We start from the raw sequence: 19,116 nt of genomic DNA on the forward strand, positions 1-19,116 counted from the left end.
TGACTCCTACGATTGAAGAGTTTGAGCGCATTCTCGGACTTTGCCAATCGTCTCGGGTGGTCGTACCACCCTTGCGTGAAAGTTATAGGAAAGAAGCGTCGGGATTATTTGGGGTCACAAAGCAACAACTAGAGCGGACTGATGGAAACTCAAATCTACTCAAGGTTTCTAAAGAATTTTTGCTTCGATGGCTTGGAGACGTGAATTCCCAATCTCGTTTTGACATTTTGACCTTGGTGGTAATGAACCAACTCTTGTTCCCTCGGAATGATGAGTATGTGAATCTAGCTTTGATAAGCGTACTTGACCAAGTTCGTCAAGGTTTTAGATTGGCTCCTATGCTTCTAGGGAAAATATATTTGTCTCTCACGGCTTGTTCGAGCGGGAGAGAGCGAGTGTATCATGGGTGTGCTCCATTATTGCAGGTAATGTCCCTTTTTTATCTATTTCAAGTTTGCAAACATCACGATTAGAGTTGAAGCCTTTAAATTTTGAAGTGTTGTGATTAGAGTTGACTTCCCTTTTTGTTTAGCTTTGGTTCTTCGATCATTTGGCTTTGACTACACCCATTACTCGCCCTTTCAACGTCCATGCTGATTTAGTGGTTTTGATGAACAAAAGGAAACTCCCTGTCCATTTTGGTGGTAAGTTGGGTTGGTTTGAAGGTTTGCAAGGTATGCTAGATGAAGAGATACGTTGGTTAGGCACTTTCCAGCCTTCGGCTCCACCTGTTCTTTTATTTTCCCAGAGTTGTTTTGCCATATTGATTGGTTTGACTGGGGCTACTCACTACATCCCTCTTCGCGTGTTGCAGCAATTTGGTGAAGAACAGGGCATAGTGACTCATTGAGATTCCCGAGAGTTGGTTGGGTTTTTTTCTCCTTCTCCGCCCTCATGGCGATTGCGTGATTGACTAGAAAAAGCTTGGAAGAACCTGGTGACTCTTGACAACCCCGTATTTCCTGGTTATTCTTTTTCGAACTACCAACTTTGGATGCAACAACAGATCGCTGAGAGAGCTTGTGCCACACCTTCGGTTCAAGGGACGTCTTCTGGTTCTCGTTCCTTTGACCACCGTGATCGATTGGAGGAACTGAAGGTGTCTCATAAGCGGATTGAGAAGATTTAACTGTGTTCTGAGAATGATTTGAAGAACCAGATAGCTCGACTCGAGTCTTTGAAGAATGAAGAGTCTTCCATTCTAAGGGCGGAGATTGATAATCTCCGGGAGAGACTTGCCCAGGGTCCTTGTTTTGATGCCTTTGCATCCTACCTGATGAGCCGTGATGCTTCGGACGCTGAGGTGGTAATGATGGGGCAAGATGCCCACATTCGTGCCTTAGAAGAGAGACTCGATTCCTTCTTCATTTCTCGGTGAGATGTGTGATTGGCACCATTTTTTTTGTATTTTCTTTTCGTTTACAAAATGTAATGTGAAACTTTTTTGAAATGAAAGGAAAATAAGTTTTTTACTTACTTGGCCTCAAGTATACATCTATTGCTTTGAAAACATGATGTTTCAATAAGTCCTAGATTTTTCATCATTAGCCAAAATAGTAGTTTTGAAAACATTTGAATTTTTAGTGATTTGTCTTTGTCAAATAGATATTGTAGATAAAAAATATGCAGATTTTTGAAAATTTTTGTTATCTGGATGATATTTGTACTTTTGCCAACTACTGAGGATATAGATGTCAGCAGTTCTCCGACTCTTTTTAGAGTCATCCCCAGTGCCCCAGTATTGGGTGAATATCGATTGAGCAATGGGACTTAGGATTTTGGGAAATTTTTGCCGTTCACAGTTTATACTCATACGGGCCAAGAGTTCTTCATTTTGTTTTTTTTTTTGTTTCCTTATTGCCCCTGGTGCCAGTTACGATTTTCACCAGACCCCGTTTCCACATTTTTGCGCATCGACGTCTTTTTGGGTTTTCATCGTACCGGTGGCTTTGATTTTGCCATAGTCTGATTCTTTTACTCATAGCGCCCTTTCAGATTTTCACTATGCCCTTTCAGACTGTGCTTGTATTTTTTGGATTTTTACATTACAAATCTTGTTTAGAGCTTCTGTATCTTTGTGGCTTGGTGACTCAAGTTGAGCTGCGAGATCGGCGACTCTACTCTTGTAGTGGCACTCTTTCTTGAGTAACAGATTTAGATTCCCCTCTTGAGTTTGCTGACGACTATTCGTGGTTCGGCAACTCAAGTTGAGCCGTGAGATCGGCTATTCTACACTTCGAGTACTCTTTTTTTTCGATTATCCGACCTGGATTCCCCTCTCGAGTCTTCCAACGACTAATAAGACTTGAGGTCCGGATCAAGCTACTAGATCATTGGTGCTGCCACCGTTATTATGATGCCTTAGAGCATTCCCTAATCTGAAAGGACTTTTGATAGGATGAAGGGTTGGCTAAGGTTGTGTGTAGTGGAAAGGTACAAAAGAGGTTAAGGTCTAAGTTTATCTGAAGTGGGCTAGACTTGGGATTCGTCTATTTTTATTTCGAAAAGGTGATCTATGTCTCCTCCCAGCGTCTCTCGAACTTGTTTAGGCTGGAGATTTGGGTCGAGCTCAAGATCAAGTGTCCAAGTTTTTGACTGTTTTGATTTTTTTGTTTTTTTAGCCGTTCACAGTTTATCCTCATGCGGGCCAGGAGTAACTTGATGCTTTGACTTTCTGATTTTCTTTTCTTTTGTCTTTTGTCTTTTTTTTTTAATGTTGACTTGCCCCAGTTTTAGGTTAAGAAATGAACGTGATGGCTCAAAGGGGTTGACTAGGTTAGATAGTTATTTTCAGGCTAGCAAAGATGGCCTTTCGTCATCTCAGGGTCAGATCTTAGGCGTAGTATTTTTTGACAGTGTCAGCATTGATCGGCTGAGGGAAGACTTGTCCATCCATCTCTGTAAGGATCAAAGCTCCTTCCGTCATCACTTTCTGTACAATGAATGGTCCTTCGTAATTTGGTCTGAATTTTTTCCTAACATCTTCTTGTATCGGTAAAATCTTTTTCAAGACAAGGTCTCCTGGTGAGAAATTCCGGGGTTTGACTTTCTTGTTGTAGGCCCGTGCGATTCGTCTCTGATAGATTTGGCCATGACAGATAGTTGCGAGACGTTTTTCTTCTATCAGATTTAGTTGATCAAATCAAGCTTGAACCCATTTTGTTTCATCCAACTTTGCTTTTTTTAAGATCTGAAGGGAAGGAATCTCAACCTCAACGGGTAAGACTGCTTCCATCCCATACACCAATGAGTACGGAGTTGCCCCAGTTGAAGTCCGAAATGAAGTCCGATAAGCGTGAAGGGCGAAAGGCAACATATCGTGCCAATCCTTGTAGGTGACTGCCATTTTTTCGATGATTTTTTTGATGTTCTTGTTGGCAGCCTCAACTGCTCCGTTCATTTTGAGCCTATAAGGTACAGAGTTGTGATGAGTGATCTGGAAGTCTTTGGACATCTTGATCATATCCTTGTTTTGAAGTTCTTGGCGTTGTCTGTCACTAATCCGCTAGGAAGTCCGTAACAGCAGATGATATTGTTCTTGACAAACTTTAGAACGTTGCTCTTTGTAACATTGGCATATGATGCAGCTTCTACCCATTTTGTAAAGTAATCGATAGCGACTAGGATGAAGTGGTGCCCATTTGAAGCTTTTGGCGAAATCTGTCCAATAACGTCCATGCCCCAGAGTGAGAAGGGCCAGGGAGTAGTCATGTTGTGCAATTCTGACGGTGGCGCGTTGATCTTATTGGCATAGATCTGGCAGAGATGGCATTTACGGACGTGTTGATAACAATCACTTTCTATTGTTGTCCAGTAATATCCCATTCTCATGATCTTCTTAGCAAGCATGTGACCATTCATGTGAGGTCCGCAGACTCCACCATGCATGGTTTCGATCAGTCGTTTTGCTTCTATTTCTGCCACACACCGGAGTAAGACTTCATGATGTGATTTCTTGTACAGAATGCCATTGCTTAGGAAGAATTGACCTGCGAGCTTCTGAATAGTCTTTCGATCATTAGACGTGGCGTCTGATGGGAGGGTTTGATCTTCTAGGTATGCCTTGATGTCCGAGTACGATGACTTTTCTTTAGATTCTTCTACTTCGACGGGTAGGCAGTAAGCTGGCTCATCTTGAATCCCAATCTCGAGGGGGTCGATGACTAGGTCTTCTGAAATACTGATTATGGAAGTGAGGGTTGCTAGTGCATCAGCAAATTGATTCTTAGGTCTCGACATATATGTGAATGAAATCCTATTGAAGCTTGAGCTTAACTCTTCGAGATACTCATGGTAATGGATTAATCTCTGTTCTCGGGTCTTCCATTCTCCAGTTGTCTGATAGACTACTAGGCTTGAGTCTCCGAAAACATCGATCTCATCTACCTCTAGATCCAATGCTGCTTTCAACCCTCCTATGCATTCTTCATATTCAGCCTCGTTGTTAGAACATTGGAACTTCAGTTTGATTGCAATTGGCACGTGGGACCCATCTGGTTTGATCAAGACTCCTCCTATACCGTTCCCTTTCTGATTTGTTGCTCCGTCGAAGTACATTTTCCAGTCTGGTTCTTCGTCATCATCTTCAATCTCAGTGAACAATATGGCCTCGTCAGGAAAGTTTGTCTTTAATGGCTCATAATTAGGCAACGGATGCTCAGCTAAATGGTCGGCAATGGTTTGCCCCTTGATGGCTTTTTGAGTGACATAGGTAATGTCAAATTCAAATAATAGTAATTGCCATTTTGCAGTACGACCTGTTAACGTTGGCTTCTCGAAGAGGTACTTAAGAGGGTCCATTCGAGCGATAAGCATAATCGAGTAGCTGAGGAGGTAGTGGCGTAGTCGTTGAGATGCCCAGACCAGCGCACAACAAGTCTTCTCGAGTGCCGAATACTTTGCCTCATAATCAGTGAAGTTCTTGCTGAGATAGTAAATGGCTTGCTCTTTTCTCCCTGACTCATCGTGTTGTCCCAGTACACAGTCCATAAACGTTTCTTGCACTGAGATATACATCAGTAAGGGTCGTCCTGGTGTAGGAGGAACCAAGACTGGCGGATTGAGCAAATATTTATTTATCTTGTCGAAGGCTTCTTGACAGTCCTAGTTCCATATTTTTGGCACGTCCTTTCTAAGTAGCTTAAATACTAGTTCGCAAATAGGTGTGAGTTGCGCAATGAATCTGCTGATATACTGTATTCTACTCAGAAATGCTCGGACATCCTTTTCTGATACCGGTGCTTTCATTTCGAGAATGTACTTGGTCTTTGCTGGATCTATCTCAATGCCTCTTCTACTGACGATAAAGCCCAATAGCTTGCCCGATGTTGCCCCGAATACATACTTTGCTGGGTTGAGCCTTAGGCTGTATTTCCTTAGCCTGTCAAACAATTTCTTGAGATTTACCAGATGATCTTCTTCTATGCCTGATTTAGCAATCATGTCATCCACATAGACTTCCATTTCCTTGTGGATCATATCGTGGAATAAAGCCGTCATTGCACGTTGATAGGTTGTCCCGGCATTTTAAAGTCCGAATGGCATGACTTTGTAATGAAAAGTGTCCCGGGGTGTAATAAATGCTGTCTTCTTTCTTCTGCCATTTTTATCTGATTGTACCCAGAGAAACTATCCATGAATGAGAACATACCATGTCCCGTTGTGCTATCGACTAGAATGTCGATATGAGGTAGTGGAAAATCGTCTTTAGGACTGGCTTTGTTCAAATCCCGATAGTCGACACACATTCGTACTTTCCCGTCCTTCTTTGGTACCGGAACGATATTGGCTAGCCATTCGGGGTACGTGGAGATTGCGAGAAATCCTGCTTGAAACTGTTTCATCACTTCATCTTTGACTTTGAGTGTCCATTCTGGCTTGAGTCTTCTCAATTTTTGTTTGATCAACTTGCTTCCAGGAGTGATCGACTGCTTATGAACAGCAAGATCCGTGTCCAAATAGGGCATATCTTTGTAGGACCAGGCGAAGACGTCTTGGTAGTTATGCAGTAGTTCAATCATTTCTTCTTTCTGTTGAGGGGTTAATAAGGCTCCGATTTTCACAACACGTAGGTCATCTCCAGTACCGAGGTTAATTGAGTCTGTATCCTCAATGTTTGGCTGTACACCTTCTTCATGTCGCTCTAAGAGGTCTTTGATTTCTTTAGGAGGGTATTCCACTTCGTCCTCGGACTCTTCCTCAATTCCCATGAGATCGAAGTCATACTCATCCTTTTCATATTCTGTTCTGTCCAAAGGTCCATTCGATTGAGACAAATCCCTTAAAATCTGAGAAAAATCTTTTTTTGACTTTTGGAATATATCTATTTTTTTTCAGATTTTGAAAGTTTTTTGATTCTTTTGTTTTTTGCAGACTTTTTTATTTTTTTGATTTTTTTGATTTTTTGATTTTTTTGATTTTTGATTTTTGAGTGCTATTTTTCAGACATCTGAAATAAGAAGAACAGTCATGCATTAGTAAAGATAAGGAGCCCTCAAAACAGTCTTTACCCGAGGACGAGGGCTCGTTATGATCCTCAGGCAAACTGATGTTGCCTAACGGCGTTTTTTTTTTAGGCTATGGTAGCCTCAAGGATTAGAGGGAATTCTTCTCAATTGTTCAAACTCTCCCCTTCTCTGAGGGGGCGGATGAGATGTGAAAGTGATTTATTGGGTGATTTGGTCGGTGGTTCGGAGATGACCATGATCTCCGATTGATTTTTGTCAGATTGGGGCATAGTCCCTCCCAAACTCGGTGGGATGACGACTGATGCCCAGTCAATGCCAATGGGGAAAGGTGATTATTTTCCCTTACTCTCAATTGCTTCTTCTTTTGTGGGCTCTTGGGTAATCATTGACAGACCTTCGTCGGAATCCCCATTGAATAAAACATCAATGCCTTCTACGAAGGATGGTTGGGACTCAACGACTGGATCTTCTTGTATATGCACAGGCTTGAAATTTACCCTTTTTGGCCTTTTTGCTGGTAGTGGTTCCGATAAGCTGTCGGGTCTAGTATGAATTTCGGGAAGCTAACGCTGATATGAGGAACCCTGCCCAGATTCCAAACATTCGGCTCACGATTTTGTTTTCTCGCTAGTCGAAGCTTTTTTTTTCTTGTCATTCATGTCCGATATATCCTTTTTCGTGGGCCTAAACCCCAGGCTGAAATAAGGAATGTGTTTTTTTGCTTCGACCGGCGTATCTCTCCCTCTTCCTCCTGGTCCCAACCCTTGTCTAGGTCGGTAACCTGCTTTCTTCATAACCCAACCAATCATCAGATTTGTTTTTGATAGCTTTGCTTTTACCTTCTCCTGCCCTTTCTCAATATGATTGACAACGACGAATTGATAGGAGTGGTACATCGCCTTATCTTTTGTCATCTCAATGTCGATAAATGGCACATTCAGGGCTCTCCCAACCGGGATAAGATTTTCTGCCAGCACCGATATCATTCTCTACCCCATAATGAATTTGACTCTCTGGTGTAGAGAAGAAGGTATAGCCCCGGCTATATGGATCCATGGCCTGCCCAGTAATAAATTAAAGGTTGTTGGTATCTCCATGACTTCCAATGTTACTTCGAACGTACATGGGCCTATTGTGATAGGTAGATCCACTTCTCCTAGAGAATCCCTTCTCGAGCTATAAAAACCTCGAACAACCTTGTTATTAGGTTTGACGTGTGACCAGTCGACGTTAAGTTTGCGGAAGGTTTCCAGAGGACAAACATTAAGCGCTGAGCCGTTATCAATCAGTACTCTGGCAACCATCATGCCTTGCACATGACCATGATGTTTAACGGTTCTACGTGCCCCCGCCCTTCAAGCACAAATTCACTTTCAGTGAAGATAATAGGATTGGGGGCCATGATTGGCCAACCGTCTGTTCCAACTGTGCCGACGAGGTAGTTGCAGGTACATGCGATTTTCCCAAAACTCTCAGTAATGCCTCCTGGTGTTCCTCTGACTTCTGCATCAGACCCAGAATACTGATTTGAGCTGGCTGTTTGTTTAGCTGGTCCACAATATTATGCTCACTCTTACGAACGAGCTTAATAAAGTCTGCAGCTTCCTTGTTCGTTACTTTAACCTCAGCCTCTTTATCTGTCACCTCCTCTTTTTTTTGGTCACTCTCGCTCAATTTTCCCTTTCCTTTTACCTTTCTCTTCTCTTCATCTGTCATCCCTTTTGTCGTTTCTTTAGTGTCTTCCCTGATGCTTACCCCCTTTGTTGATATCTTTTTGTATCTCCCTGCCCTTGTCATATGATCGATATCAGCCACCATCACTTTCTTCATGGTCTCAACCCCTGAGGTTGTGGTGATAGTGCTCTCATAGCTCCAGGGAACTGCTTGGTCGGAGCTATAGGGGAATGATTTAGGTGAGTGTATGGTCATGGGAGGTAAATCGGGTTTTACATTGAGAATGAGGGGTGGTGGTGATAATTTGGATGAAATGGTAGTAGGGGGAGTCGATGGAGTGTATGGGATGATAAGCGATGAACGTGAAGATGCAGTGTATGGTATATGGAGAGGAGGTCGGGTTGATCCTTGAGCATTTGGCAGTGTGTAGGGGATAACAAGAGGGGGTCTGGCTGAAAGCGCCCTCGATCCGCGGGGTGCGCGGATCCGCTTTTGACCCTTGAGGTTTGGGAGTCGCCACCTAGTTATTACGGTCTAGGAACCGATCAATGACTCTAAACGGATAAAAACTAATCTAAAACAAAAAAAAACTGAATTCGGGGATCAAGTTACGGGGTTGGAAGGTGTTAGGCACCAACCCCGCCCGACCAAAGCCGGTCTCTACTAAATTCCCAAGTAAATTACATTGCTAAAACCTAGATAAGAAAATAAATAAAAATAAAAAGTTTACCTTTCCGATGGCAAGGACTTGGTTCCCTCAGATCTGACAAAAAGAACTCCTTGTACCGTGCTCCCTTACTTCGTTCTGCTTCCGGATTTGACTTCGGATCTCCGAGGCAAGGTATCTCCTTGTTTTTGAATCTGAACTCTTCAAGTTCGTTGCGGATTTGGGGATGTTTTTAGAAGGCTTTTGGGTGTTTTCTAGACTAAAATTGAAGGAGGGATGTTAGCTAAGGAGTTGGGGCTCCAAAACTAGGGTTTATGGGGGGCTAGGGGAGCTTCTAGACCTACTTATCTTAGGGTTTATTATTTGATACGAAAATAGGGTGTGAGCACCTCTATTTATAGATGTTTTTAGGGGTTGATTTGGATAGAGTTAGTGTTTAATTAGAGATCTTTTAATTAGAGTTGTGTTTTAATTTGACTTGTTTTAGGTAGAATTGTGTTTTAATTAGAATTGTTTTAGGTAGAATTATTTTTAAGTTAGAACTCTATTAGATAGAGTTATTATTTAATTAGAATTCTATTATGACTTTTGGTCTTATTTGATTGACTTTTAATGTTTTGACTTTAGTTTTAATTGATTGACTTTCAATATCTTGACCTCAGTCTTGCTTAATTGACTTTAATTTTGACTTCAGTCTCACTTGATTGACTTTAATACCTTGACCTTAGTCTTGCTTGATTTACTTTGATTTTTGGAGAACCCCTCCTCTAAAATATTTTTAATTCTTTGGACCCCCAAATGGAGTGGTCCTTAAAGAAATATCCCACGAACCCTCAACAATTTTGCCTGAGAGTCCGATTAATCGATTTTTTAGGTTCAAAATTTTAAATTAATTTCATTAATATTTAAATTTAATTATTTAATGTTTTATTTATTAATTTCGGAATTTTTTATCATGAAAATTGTGAAATTACCGTTTTGCCCCCGGAGAGGATTTTTCACGTTTTAAGTCGGTTTTTAATGTTCTAGGATGTTTTAGAATCGATTTTTCGTAAGGAATTCAATGGAAATATTAGTTTTTGTTATTTATGAATTTTTTGTGTGAAATGGTTGTGAACTTTATGAGGGGCATTTTCGTAATTTTTTCAAATTCTGTTAAAATTGGTGAAATGATTTATTTGGTTCCGATTTGTCATTTTATGTGTTCGAATGGGTTTTCCTAAGCGTAACGTAGGCTCTAGGGTTGTTTTGAGGTTAGGGGTATTTCGGTAATTTGGTAATTTTTAGTGATTTTTATCGTGAAGCTTCTTTTTGGTCTGCAAGATGATGATTTCTATGTTTTTGGGATCGTACTTTCCTAGCGTAGCGTGGTTTCTAAGGTTTTGTCAATTCGAGATACCTCATCTGGATTTCTGAAACAAATCTGGTAACAAAGTAAAGCAATGGAATACACATCCATCATTGGGAATCCTTGCGATAGGGTTGACGAGTTGATTAATCAGGCGGATGCAAAAATGGGGTGTCTATAGATGCCCCTCTTTGGCAGAGGGTTGAAGCAAACTAGATAGCAAATCTATTTTGGTAGATAGTGCGATATCCGAATGCCAAAGCTAGTGACAGTTCATTTTGCAGCCTGATTTAGCAATTTGTCAAGGTGTTCGGATCCTTGAGGGTAAAGCTCTCCCCGAATTAAAAGGTTGTCAGGTCCTTGAGCGCAAACTCTCACTGATGGTGTCAGATCCTTGAATTTTAGAGAATTCTCCCTGACTAAAAAATGCAAATGTGCAAGTGTGTGCACTGTGTGAAACTGAGTAAAACCTGAGCATAAATTTAGCATAATCTGAGTATAAACTGAGCATAATTTGAATATAATCTGAGCATAGTTCCTGAGAAAACCCTTGGCGGCATCTGAGCATAGTTCCGAGAAAACCCTCGGCGGTATCTGAGCATAATTCCGAGAAAACCCGGCATCTGAGCATAGTTCCGAGAAAACCCTCGGCGGCATCTGAGCATAGTTCCGAGAAAACCCTCGGCGGTATCTGAGCATAGTTCCGAGAAAACCCTCGGCGGTATCTGAGCATAATTCCGAGAAAAACCCTCGGCGGTATCTGAGCATAGTTCCAAGATAACCCTTGGTGGCATCTGAGCATAGTTCCGAGAAAACCCTCGACGGTATCTGAGCATAATTCCGAGAAAACTCTCGGCGGCATCTGAGCATAGTTCCGAGAAAACCCTCGACGGTATCTGAGCATAATTCCGAGAGCGGTATCTGAGCATAGTTCCGAGAAAACCCTCGGCGGTATCTGAGCATAGTTCCGAGAAAACCCTCGGCGGTATCTGAGCATAATTCCGAGAAAACCCTCGGCGGTATCTGAGCATAATTCCAAGAAAACCCTCGGCGGTATCTGACCATAATTCCGAGAAAACCCTCGGCGGTATCTGAGCATAGTTCCGAGAAAACCCTCGGCGGTATCTGAGCATAATTCTGAGAAAACCCTCGGCGGTATCTGAGCATAGTTCCGAGAAAACCCTCGGCGGAGACTAAGCAAAATCCAAGATAACCCTTGGCGGAAACTGAGCAAAATCCAAGATAACCCTTGGCGGCAACTGAGCAAAATCCAAGATAACCCTTGGCGGAGACTGAGCAAAATCCAAGATAACCCTTGGCGGCAACTGAGCAAAATCCAAGTTAACCCTTGGCGGAGACTGAGCAAAATCCAAGATAATCCTTGGCGGCAACTGAGCAAAATCCAAGATAACCCTTGGCGGAAACTGAGCAAAATCCAAGATAACCCTTGGCGGAGACTGAGCAAAATCCAAGATAACCCTTGGCGGGAACTGAGCAAAATCCAAGATAACCCTTGGCGGAGACTGAGCAAAATCCAAGATAACCCTTGGCGGCAACTGAGCAAAATCCAAGATAACCTTGGCGGAGACTGAGCAAAATCCAAGATAACCCTTGGCGGGAACTGAACAAAATCCAAGATAACCCTTGGCGGAGACTGAGCAAAATCCAAGATAACCCTTGGCAGAGACTGAGCAAAATCCAAGATAACCCTTGGCGGCAACTGAGCAAAATCCAAGATAACCCTTGGCGGAGACTGAGCAAAATCCAAGATAACCCTTGGCGGCAACTGAGCAAAATCCAAGATAACCCTTGGCGGAAACTGAGCAAAATCCAAGATAACCCTTGGTGGCAACTGAGCAAAACTGGTAGAGGAATGAATAAATTTTGGAGAAAACTGATTAGAACGAACTGGAGAACGAATAAATCTGGAAGAGAAATGATTGATTCCAAGAATGATTGAATCTGGAAAAGAATCTAGAGACTGAAAGAATGTTATATCTCCTATGTGAGATCCGAAATGCTTTTGTTTGAACCTCAAGGATTTATCAAAAAGTTTTAAAACCTGAATTTTTATTTCTTTCGAACCTCAAAAGTTTTTTGAAAAACTGTTATCAAGAGGGTTACCTTAAATTTGGGGTTCTCATTATTTTTTAGGATTAACATTGCTCAAAAGCAATATGCCTCTAGTTTGACAATGACCATGGCCTTGAAAATAATTGAACACATCATAAAAAAATGCCCCTAGTATAAGGGGGAAAAGTTACATTAAAAAAAGAAAGAAAATGCCCCTTGTATGAATGTTTGAAATAATTGATTACCACAAGCGCAATAAAGACTCAACTTTTTAATTTTGATTAATTTTATTAAAGGTTTTGAGTCAGGCTCAAGAGTACAAAATTATTTCCTTTCGAGACTCATCATAGAATTCACCTTTATCTCCCTTGGTTCACTTGGGGAAGTAAACATTTTCAGATCGATCATAGACAAGATACTTGTGACTTCTGAGTCTATGCCTGGCTTAAGCTAAGTATTGAACTTGGTTATTCGGACTTCTAATGTTTTAGCTCGGACCGCTCTCAGCTTGGGATCTTTTCCTATTTTTCTTTGTTGCTCTAACTTTTGCCTAGATCGCCTTTTCAGGTTTTCAATCTAGCGAGCTTGCTCTAGCTTTTGCCTAGATCGCCTTTTCAGGTTTTCGATCTAGCGAGCTTTTTTTTCTTCTTGACTCTGATTGTTGCCAAAGTTGTCCTTTTAGATTTTCAACCTTGCGAGCTTGCCTTAATTTTTGCCTAAGTCGCCCTTTTCGGGTTTTCAACTTAGCAGGCTTCATCATTTTTTTTATATTTTTTTTTGTCTCTGAACTTCTGGAGTCGCTGTCTAATCATGCTTTGCTATCTTCCTTGACTTCTCGTACGGTACTTAGGAGGACTTTTATAGGTAAGCTTAGGACTGGGTATAAAAAGAAAAGGATTTTGAGGCTCAAAAACCCAAATGCCCCTTGTGTGGCATTTCCTTTTAAGTTATTTCTTTTTCTTTAAATTTTCTTTCCCACTTTGAATTTTTTTTCTTTTGAATTTTCTTTGATTTTTTGATTTTTTGTGTGGGGAAATAGATTTTTTTTTTATTTTGATGTGGTCGGGCCTGAAGTAATTTCTCAGGTTGCCTACGTACCCCAGAATTTTGGGATCAGACCAAAACGTAGTTCGAATTTTCCCTCCCCTAGGTTAGGTGATCAGGCTAAGAAATAAAAGGCACAATTTTTTTATTTTTTATTTTTGAAAGGACTGCAAAGGGCTGAGAAAGGAGATAATGAACTGGGTAGCAAGGAAATTGATTCGGCCAAAGATGGCCTCCTTAAATGTAGTACCGTTTGATTTGGTCAAGGTTGGTTGGTTCTGGTAACTCGGTTCCATCATGATCTTGAAGTCTGACAGCTTTTCCTGGTAATATTTCTTTGATGATGAATGGACCTCCCCAATTTGGTTTGAACTTTCCCCTGGGATCAAAAATAGGTGCCCTGTTCTCTTTGAGTACTAAATCCCCGATTTGTAAGTGACGGGCCTTGATTTTCTTGTCAAACGCACGGGCGACTCTTCTTTGATAAGCTTGCACGTGATACAACGCTCTCAGTCATTTTTCTTCGATTAAATTCAACTCTTCATACCGTTGGCGAACCCAGTTTACTTCTGACAACTGACTTTCTAACAGAACCCTGAGAGATACGGGATTTACATTTCAACTGGTAAGATTGTTTCCATATCATACACTAGAAAATAGGGAATAGCTCCAGTGGAAGACTGTTTTGAAGTATGATGTGCCCCTAGTGTGAATGGTAACTTTTCTAACTAATCCTGATGTGATTGACACATTTCCCTGATGATTGTTTTGAGATTTTTTACTAGCTGCTTCAACCTTTCATTAATCTGAGGACGGTAGAGAGATAATGTGTGATGCCGGATCTTGAACTTTAAATATAGAGTAACAACTTAAGCTTTGATGTACAACCCATTATCAAATATCAATTCAAAAGGTATCCCCATATCGATTGATAATATGCGATTTGCAACTTAAGATGTAGTGAGGATAGCACTGATACATTTTATAACATCTTCTTTAATTCTATTGATATAGACGAGTATCTAGTCCATGTTGAACAACACTCAAGCTTGTACCTAACATACCCTCATATGATCACACGAACAAGTCTTTTGAAATTTCTGAGAAAATTCATTATCCCTTGTGTTCCTCTAGAGATAAGATGGTTTCTATTTGAATCTCTTTAGGAATTTATTTTTGTTCCGAGGTCAATGACCTTTGCTTTCTTGAGCCCGACTCTTATCTTCTTGTCTTTGAATCTAGATTATTAGTTAATTCGTTAATGCGCTCGAGATATTCAAAAATTTCCTTTATCCGATCAATTTTAGATGGGGCAACAGACACCTCTATAAACTCGACGAACTAATTTGACTCAATAAGAAAGAGTAGGCTCAATCTAAGGAAGACATGACCTTGCTAGAAAAAAGGACTTGAACTAACCCAAATGACTTATGAAAATTCAAGGCAAGTACCCACATGAGTTTGATTAGGACTGAGGACTGAGATATTACTTACAACCGGTAGGATTGAAGCACTATGATCTTTAGGGAACAACTGGGCGATGTTGAGAAATTCTGAGGTCATTTCTGACTATTGACTTGATATTGACGTTTACTTTAACTGACCGGATTCACAACCCTACCTAGACGATGGACGATTGAGCTTAGATACAATGATAACCCTTAAACCTCTTTGAAGATGAATTTAGCCAATTTCAGTGTCACCCCCTTGATAACATTTTAAATGAATCCTGAGATTTTATTGAATTTTGTGCACCAATCCATCCATTTAATGATTATTTAGAAGAAAAATAATTTTACTGCACTCTTGAAAAATATTGACAAATAATGTTTTCATTGAATAACAACTTCAAACATATTTCAATAATTTTTCATGCAAATATATATCTTTTGTAAATCATTTTTCCTTCATTTTCTTTTCTTTTAGAAAATATTTTCTTCTGGAAAATATTTTTTCTTTGAAAAATAGTTTTTATTTGGAAAACATTTTCTCTTGGAAAATCTTGTTCTTATGGAAAACATTTTCTAGAAAACATTTTTTCCTTAGAAAACATTTTTTCTAGAGAATAACACTTTTTCTGGAAAATACTTCTTTTGAAAAATATTTTTTCCTAGAAAATACTTTCTTTTTCTTCTTTAAAAATTCGATTTCCATTTTGATTTAAATGGCCTGGTTCATCATGATTGTTGGATCGGGATGGACTAGGTCATTATTGTAAAAGAATGGATTTTTTTTATTGGATCGGTGCACCCATTTTAATTTTCAAAAATAAAATTTCTTTGATCCTTGAGTACAATCACGCACTTTGATCTCATCATTCACATTACTCACATACATTCATCCAACAACAGGCACTCATTCAATAAACAACCCGGGAACACCCACGATAAGTTCGAGTCGTGACCTATGGGAAAGGTTTCTAGACTCTAGGCTTACTACATGCAATGCATTTTTATCTGGCCACCCTTGCCTAAGCACACCTATATACCTTTCGATACGTGGTGACTTGGTTTGATATATCGTATAGGTGATAATCTAAAACCTCAATTCACTTCTCTGAAGCCAAAAAACAGCCAGTTTGATCTCCAGTTGAGAGGTGGCGCACAATGCTGAGCAAGGGCCCACTTAAATACCTCTCGTCTAGAATAGACGTAGTCTATCCCCCTCGTACAGTAGGGTACAGCGGGGCAAGATCTTGCTTAGGCACCGATTTTGACCAAGAAGTGCAATTGATATACTTAGATTACCTTTTATACCTACGGGTACGAGTCAAGAGTTGTAGCTTTCATAAATGGTTTGGCATCCCACGAGGGGACCGACCACGTACTAGTACTACGTTGGCAATCGGGACATGTGACTGTGTGGCTCACAATAGGACAAAGGCTCAGGTCGCCCCAGCTTGGGTGCATCAATATGTCTCTCAGAATCACCTGATCAGACGGTATCGATGCCCCCAGTTTGATATACCCTAAGGTACGTGACTGGAGTTGTGGTTTTCATGAATGACGTCGCATCTCCGAAGAGACCGGGCCACGCACTAGTGCCACGTTGGCTATATAGGACGTGTAAGTGGATAAAACAGTAAACGTGCTTGTGGTGTGTGCAAAACAGGGTGGGGTGTGCCCGGGGCCTTTTCTTTAATAAATGGGCCCATGGGCCAGATCAAACCACTCAAACCATCAACATATGGATATCGAATAAATATTGATCAAAAATATCCAAAATATCCAATTCGAAATCAAAGCATGTATATATCCATTAAGATCATGGCATTTCAGATAATCAATCAATGAACATAACACATAATAATCGATCAGATCCAATATTGAAATATGCACAAAAAAATTCTTTTTTTCCTTGGAATTTCAGGAATTGTTTTTGCATTTTTGAATTCAGGACTCAACAAATTTCTCAATGAGAACTTGGGTTATCTCGACTAACACATTAAGATTTCAAAATTTACAAAGAGTCATTGGGCCCACGTGATTGATAATCCAATGCCACGACTTTATAGATTTCGATGGAAAAGTTTAAATCCGAAAATAAAATTCACATTACTCTTTTTTCTTTGATCCAAGGAATGGCCATGAAATCAAATTTAAAATCAAAATTCGAAATGAAAATCAATTTATATATATATAAATTCTTAGAATTTCATTCGCCATAAACACTTGGCATTGGATCATTTTTTCGGGTGCCACGTGACAAGGTCAATGACTCTTAGTAAGGAAGATACCCTACTAAACTAGTAAGATTAGCCCATTTTTTTTTATATAAAAAAAAATTCAAACCAAAAATTTCCATGTTGCTGCCAGCACAACACTCACAAAAAAAAACATTTCTTTCTTTTATGTGTTGCTGCCAACATAACACTCACGCAACAAAAATCAAAACATTTTTTTATCTTTGATGTGTTGCTACTAGCATTCTCACGGCACTTCACTTTGCTGCCGGCACTTCACTTTGCTGCCAGCACTCCCAGCAAACCACTCACAATACTCTCTTTTACACCATTGCACACAATAAGTCCAAAAATTTTTTTGTTTTAAAAACTATGTTGCTACTAGCAACATTCATGACATAAAAATTGTGAATGACATCACTTTAAACAAAAATTTTTGTTTTATTTCAGCTAGCACGCACAGCATATGTATATATATGGTGATTTGCAAAATCAAAAACCTTATAAAGCATTTTCTCTTTTACCGTATTTTCTGCCAGCTCTCAACTCAAACATCCACACATTAATATCTCTCTCTCTCTTTTTTCTTTTTTTAAGGGGGACAAAATCTATATAGGCCCAACTGGTCAAGCCTTTGAATGAGTGATGACTTCAGCAACTAGGAAACTTTTCAATTTCACAATTAAGATTCAGCAACAAAGCAACGAGTCAAAATTTCACAACTGAAATTAGGACTTTTGACTGATGTACTTAATGCTTACCAATGCACATTCACTAGAGCTTTTATGGCTCACTCTACTGTTCACAGATTCTGCCGATCCATTTGTATACAGTGGTTCATGCTTAATACCATCAACTTGGTCATGGACCCACATAACTAGTATGAGTAGTCCAATTACAGCAAATTGAGAAACGTCAACCATGACCTCTGTATCAATTGGATTCTTTATAAGATGAAGACAATCAATTTCTGTTATTAACGATGGAATTTCTACCTGGTACTGATCTCCAACTCGAGGAAATATCTGAGGATCTCCAAAGATATCATTCACATCATCGGAACCCGGAGAGAGAAACTGATTGGAAGATGTTTCTTCCATGATGAACTCTCCATCACGATCCAATTCAACTGAATTCATTGGTTTCTCACTGCGTTTCTTTGCTGTCCATTCTCATTGGAGAAGGAGATGGAAAAAAGAAAATTTTGATTTTATTGTTGGCACACCACTCATCATATTGAACATATTGGGGGTTTGACGATTGAAATCGCATTTCTACTAAGAGCACACCACTTCTACAGCCAAATTTAAAACGCATAGTTGCTGTTGGCTCACGGTACCCAAAATTTTTTTCTTGCTTGCTGTCAGGGGCAGCACGCCTTTCATAGAAAAATTATTATAAAAAAAAAAACTTGTCAATCGAAAGGTCAAACTCGCCTACAAATAAATCAAAAAGAATTTTCCCTTTTTATTATATTTTTCTTTTAAAAGAAACGCCCACGGATAAATCGACGCATGCCTAATTAGAAATAAAAATCAGTGATCTCTCCGCTTCCACAGCCATTAATCCATTTTTAACACCAATCCTTTGAAATTTTTGCGTTATTTAGGATCACCCTAAACGTCCCTCAGTTGATCCACAAAAGTAGTGCTTGATTAAACCGTAAAAATAATATGCCAAGTCATCAAATATTTAGAATCAAAATGCATGCTTAATAATCGAATAATAATAAATAAAAAAAACGGAGATGCAAATATAATCATGAATAAACAAATAAACAAGAACAAAATAAATAAATAAAACTAAATAAAAACATTCTAGGTTATTTTAGCGAGGTTCCCATACTTGGGGTTTTTCAAGTTTGATCCTCAATGTCCCCAGTGGAGTCGCCACTGAAAGCGCCCTCGATCCGCGGGGTGCGCGGATCCGCTTTTGACCCTTGAGGTTTGGGAGTCGCCACCTAGTTATTACGGTCTAGGAACCGATCAATGACTCTAAACGGAAAAAAACTAATCTAAAATAAAAAAAAAACTGAATTCGGGGATCAAGTTACGGGGTTGGAAGGTGTTAGGCACCAACCCCGCCCGGCCAAAGTCGGTTTCTACTAAATTCCCAAGTAAATTACATTGCTAAAACCTAGATAAGAAAATAAATAAAAATA

The 19,116-nt window shown here is 39.9% G+C and overlaps 1 long non-coding RNA gene across 1 annotated transcript; it reads right to left on the reverse strand.

Moving 5' to 3' along the window:
- Window positions 1-17,594: 17,594 nt before the first annotated feature.
- Window positions 17,595-18,105, reverse strand: LOC147393168 (uncharacterized). Its single transcript, XR_015182453.1, has 2 exons — window positions 17,951-18,105; window positions 17,595-17,883 (listed from the first exon to the last, which is right to left on the reverse strand). It is a non-coding gene; the product is annotated as an uncharacterized LOC147393168 (long non-coding RNA).
- Window positions 18,106-19,116: the final 1,011 nt, after the last annotated feature.

The sequence above is a fragment of the Akebia trifoliata genome, chromosome 10, assembly GCF_017979445.1.
Source record: "Akebia trifoliata isolate Shusen 1 chromosome 10, ASM1797944v1, whole genome shotgun sequence".
Taxonomy (NCBI): domain Eukaryota; kingdom Viridiplantae; phylum Streptophyta; class Magnoliopsida; order Ranunculales; family Lardizabalaceae; genus Akebia; species Akebia trifoliata.